We start from the raw sequence: 6,000 nt of genomic DNA, 5'->3' as shown, positions 1-6,000 counted from the left end.
ACCCGCATGCGTTGAAAGACGCTGATTGCACGCGAATGCCCGGCGCCTGACAATGATGAAGATTGCGATAATGAGGCTCACCGCTGTTGAGTGTGTCTGTGTTCGTGTGTCTCTCGACGACTTTTCTCTTCGCACTCGATGGGTGGGTCAAGAATTAGACACGCGTTCCTCCTGGCAGAAAAAAAAAAATGACATGAAAAACGGTTCCTTTCTTTTCGGACGCATCTCTCTGCCCCGGGAAAGTGGCTCACGAATCTCGACCAACTCTTTTGGGTCGAGCCGGCAGGTAATGGATGTCACAAGATGATCGTTTCTCAGCAACGAAGTGGCCCCCGTGAACGTGAGACGCTTAACGAAGCAATGGGGCCGAAAATTGGAGCCAAAACACAACCACTTACCGTAGGAAGTGGCCGGTGTATGAAGAACCGAAGAACGGAAATTAACACCATAACAACGAGCTTGGCAACCAAAAAAAAAAAAAAAAACGATGCGATGGACACGAGCGACACCTTTACACACCTGCGCTACCACCAGCTGGACGATGGTGGATCGCAACAGACCCGGTACGAAATTAAGCGAGCGATTACGTCGGAAAACATTCACCACAAACGAGGCCCGCGACCTGACCTGGAACGGTGCAGCAAGTCTGCTGGGTGGGAAAATCTTACCAACTTACTCATTTGTACGTTTGTTCATCGCGATAATCTTCGTAACGTTCGGTGCCTGGAGGATGATGGCCGATGAGCGTAACACACTCCCGGCTTTTATAATTGAATGTCACCGCAACCCGAGAAAAACGGTACCACTAGGCTACGCAATCGGCTGCACAATCGCACAGCACACCGCGCAAACAGAACCACAGCCTTTATTAGACGGGAATGTCTGGAGCCGAAGGAGAAACCTACGCGCCAAGCGTCCAGTGGGAAACGGTTCGGTACCCGAAAACAGAGCGACATTTCCAGGTCAGTCGGTGGAAAACTTTAGCATATCGGCGGACCGGGGTTCACGTCATTTTTCCACCATCTTTGCAATGCGATTTAACGGATGAAAACGCACGAACTTTAAAGGTTAATCAAAACCATCACAATGAAAAGTAGAGTAGATCGTCTCATTAAAACACGCTGTGTAAATATCGTGCCAGACGTGTGGTTCGGTTTTTATTTCGGCTGGGGTACGTGTCGTGCACTAAATGTGTAAAGTAAGGCCTGCACGAAACAACTGATGAAAAGCTGGCGTTTGTTTGGAGAGATAAAATAGCGTCACAACGAACACGGCACTGACGGAGAGGATATCAAGCAATAGCATCGTGTTGCAAGTGGCACCGTTGATAGGCATTATGTAATGTGTATCACACTTTAAACTAGACGTTGATGAGAGAATTGTGACGTAGAGTCGGTGAGACGTTTGTTATCACAATGATAACGAGCGTTTAAGATATCGAACGCAGACGTTAGCGGTTTGACACGTCTGGGCAATTGATGTTGAAGAAAGTGATATTGAATGCTTAACTTTGTTTACCATTTAAATAAATACTTGTCTGAGTTTCCAACAATGTATTCTGCAAGGCTGAAAGCAACAAATGATAATTGAATAACGAATTCACTACCACAGAGATGCTCTTTCCTCTGCGATTTCTTACTCAAGAGCAAGCACCTTATCGCTAGAAAGGGGTTGGTAGATGGCCATGTTCGCTTGCTCATGATTCACAGTCTAATGATTGATTAGCGATCGTGGTTTGCAGGCAGAAAGCTAAGACTGCTTTCGGATTCGTAATCGGTTGTCCGCTCGTATTCCGAACGTATTTTGCCGATTGATTTATGTTTGTATCTAGAGGCTTAAGTTACAAATCTCTGACTTTGTCGTCGGGGTGCGATTAGCAGCCACCTGATAATTAATGAACGTTCTGGGCAATGGAAACGGGCAATAAAAACGTGTACGATAAGATTAGTTTGAAGGAACAAATTCCCAAAAGTAACAACAGGTAACTTACCTTGAGCTCAAGTCAAAATGATTTGACTCATACCTGCTTTTCTGTACCAAATAATCTAGCAGAGAGGCATTACAACTAGATTTCCTGGTCCAAATCAATGGTACACTGTTTCACAAGCTGCTGGATCTCACCATCAGGTAATCGCGAGATAAAATGGATTTTAGTTTTTGTGTAATGAAACCTGTGATACACTTCATTTCTAAACTCGGATCGCTCATTGAGCAAACGACCGTCCTTTGTCCGTCCTAAGCCAAGGCAAAACGTGGTTTGATAGTTGCATTCTCTTATCAAGCATCACTATCGAATGCAATCAACAAACGAAGCATAAACACAATCCCAGCAGACGAGTTCAAACACCGATCTACGTCAAGGCTAGGTCAATTGCAGCGCGTTTATGCAATTGCGCCACTTTTTTTTTGTGGTGACGATCGTTGATTCCTTTCACGTGGATGCCGTAAGCGATGGACGTTGTCAGCGGGTCAATGCAATTTGTGCTCCAAATATGCTGCTCCTTTCACATCACTCCCCGTAGAGGTGTAGAGGGCTTAGTATCATTAGTCTTTGTACTAAGATGAACAAACATCTTGTCTGGGATCGCAAGTGTTGTGGGAGTTAGTTTTAGTTTTGGTTCTTTTTTTCTTCTTCTTGGTCTGCTCAGGGTTGAGCACGTCTAGATGGCATTGCCAGGACCGATCTCTTACAGGTTTGACCCCTCCTGGTGGTTCATGCAGTGCAGTACGGGCAGGGCGTGTGGGAAAGTACACGCCCTGCCCGTACACACTGCCAAAGATAGTCCTTAGCACTCGCCGTACGAAAATGGCGATTGCATTGGCGTCCTCCATCAGCAACGTACATAACTCTTAACCGTAGAGGTACGATGTATCGTGAATTTCGCGTGTTCCTGGAGACTTCTGGAACGCAGGTGTTTGTAGAGATCAAAATGGTCACGATTTTCCTGGACAACGCGCCCTAGGATTGCGCTGCTTACATTGTTGTCCTAAGTTACGATCGTACCAAGTTATCAGAACTCTTATACCCCCTTTACCATCACGGTAACAGCCCCCGGCAAGCAGATTTTTTTTTTGTCTTCGTCGTATTGGTCCTCAATCCAATCGATTTCGCGTCTGTACGCCTCCCACAACGCAGCAGATGTCGATGTCATTGGTAAAGCCAAGGAATCGGAGGGATCAGATGAAGATCGAATCCCGGATGTCGAAGTTTTGGTTATTACATCCATTTTCCATGCTGTACTATGTAGCTTGCGCCACTTATATTTATAGTTTGATCTTCATATCATACTAAAACTATTTTTCTAACGACTGCTGCTACAAGTTTTCCGACATACTAATCATACTCTGGAAAAAGGTCAAAGTCGTGGCAAACTGATGATACATCATGGATGTGAAGCATCTTTAATTTTTTAACATTTCCGTACATTTCCCGCTAACTATCCACCGGAAACCCCCCCATAAGCCTCCGGTTTAGTTTATGAACAGGTTTTTTTCCTGCTGCTTTTGTTGTTTTGCCTTTCGGTTTACTCTTCCACCTTCCAATTCTTTGTCCGTAACATCACACTGTTGCGCAACTCGCGCAACCAACTTTGGAAGAAATTTTAATGAAAACACTACCCATTAACCCACAAACCTTTGAAGCCTTCGCTATTACATTTCGGCACAGCGGTAGCTGCCTTTTCCTATCCATTTAACAGTCGGCCGCATCTTTGCATCTGTTAACGAGCCTCGACATTAAATTCTTATTCAAAATTTGTAGTTTCGGGGAGAATGTAAAAAAAAAAAAAATGATACAACACCGTCAAATAAAGTGGGAAAATGATTATAAAGAATAAGCCCACAGACAGTAAAAGCAGGCCAAACGGTACAGTGCACGATTTTGAATGTCTGCAGGGTGGAATGGTGGTTCCAATTGGTCAGAACTTGTTACTCATAAATATTGGTGTGGTAGCTTACAAGAAGAGATGGAGAAGTGAAAAACAGCTCTATACATCATCATGAATATCGTTGCGCGCATGGATGTAATAATTAGAAGGTTTACCACTAATCCCGTACAGTGAAGGTAGCGATACGAATGGAAAGAAATGGTTTCAATCCTCTTCGCCTGTAGGGGGTTCCTCTTTCTGGGTGGCTTATCGATCGTGGTAATGATTTATTATCACCTTCCCGTCGACCACAGTCGATCGATCGGTGTGCAGACTGTGCTTTTGCTTCCAAAACAGAAAGAAATGAGATCAACTCTTCTACACGCCTATCGAGGAGAGAGCCAGATCGTATTCATCGCCAGCAATTAAAGCTTCACCATCAGGAGGCTTGTTGTGTTAGGGGATCGTGAGCAATTATAACGTTGGTTTTGTTTTTTTTTGTTCTGTGCAGCCTGGCACTATTAAGTGCTGTATATTGTGGAAAATATGCTGAAGAATCTAAAATCTGAATCTTAAGAATCAAAATCTTGAGAGTTTTTTCACGATTTTAATTGAGTGTTTCTAAGTGATTCTAAGATCCAGAACTGATCGATCGTAAAACATTTTTTTAACGAGATAGTTATTTTAAAATCTCCTAACAACATTTACAGTTTATGATGCATGGATAAAAAACAATGCAAAGCTTTCCATTACAACCAACAACAAATAAGATTAACCCGTTCCAAAACCACAACAATAACCACATCAGTGTGTAAGATGATGAGACCTTCCAAGTGTACGATCCCGATCAGAGGCAACAAGCCACTACTTCTCCGTTCCTTTCCGTTTCTGAGCCATAATCCGTTAATGATTAACCGTCTATCTTACGGACTAACCTCTCTCTGGTGTGTGTGGTTTTATATTCTAGGTTTCAGTTACATCCTCAAACAACCACCTCCGCTCGTCCTGCAATAAAGATGGCACCGAGACGATAAGTTTGGGAATTTTCATCCCCGCAGTACCCCACCAAACGTGCCGTTTTTTTCTCCCGTACATCACCACCTCCATCCTAAGACCCATTTTAGATGTGACGTGAACTGTGGTTGCGCAACTTCCGAGGCCACTCTGATCTTTGATCTGGCCAAGATTCACATCTTTATCGCTTAAGCAAGTTTTCGCTTTTGATTGGCTTTTCTCTTCTCTGGAAAAGAAAAATCTTTTCCACTTCTCGTGCCGTCTGGGTTCACCGCAGGGGTTTAATTATCGTTAACCGGTAGCAGCGGCCTGCGGGACTGATGTTGTGTCCCGCACGGAAAGTGATTCATTTTATGTTACCGGCCGGCCGGCTTGGTCGGCCCAGGCACAAATGCTCCTTTGACGATGCAACGATGATACATCAACGCGTGATAACCGTACGTGTTTTTCTGATACCACATTTGAACGATAATTCTACATGTTTCTTTCTTTTATTATGTTTAATTTTTATTTCTTTTTCCTTACGCTGCGCGCTAGCGGTTCTACACGGCTAACGGCTGTTAACCGCTGGACCCCTGGTGGTAAGCTTTCCGAAACGGTCCGTTAGCTAGAATTACTATGCCTTTTTGGGGTGAGAGGATTAATGCTTGTTCATCGATGAGATAAGCACCAGCTAAAAAGCATGGCGCGGTGATCGCGCGGGAGAAGGAACGAGGGATCGATAAAACCGCGGAGTCAAGAAAACTCAATCAGAGCAAGACCACGCGTATTCAGGCCTTTGGGTTTGAGTTGATAATTGTTGCTTTTTCTGCTTAATTGTACAAATTACTGTCATACCCTTAAATTGGCCAAATTTCCTTTCCCATTCCTTTGTTGCCGGCATTGGTCCCGGTGAGATGGGGAGCAGCAGTTTCCGTCTCCTTTAATTGCTGCGTGAACATTGGATTAAGTTTGATAGATTATGTGTTTCGGCTAAAGCCGGTTGGAAAATCCAACAGAAATAGAAAAAAAAGTCCAATAAAAGCAAATAGTAACAACGTGACAAAAAGGCACCATTGACCGTTGAAATGGCAACGCAGTTCCGTCGTATACACGCGAGAGCAAAACAATCAAAAATCAA

Source organism: Anopheles maculipalpis, chromosome 2RL (assembly GCF_943734695.1).
Source record: "Anopheles maculipalpis chromosome 2RL, idAnoMacuDA_375_x, whole genome shotgun sequence".
Lineage (NCBI taxonomy): Eukaryota > Metazoa > Arthropoda > Insecta > Diptera > Culicidae > Anopheles > Anopheles maculipalpis.
This window is presented reverse-complemented; position numbering follows the sequence as displayed.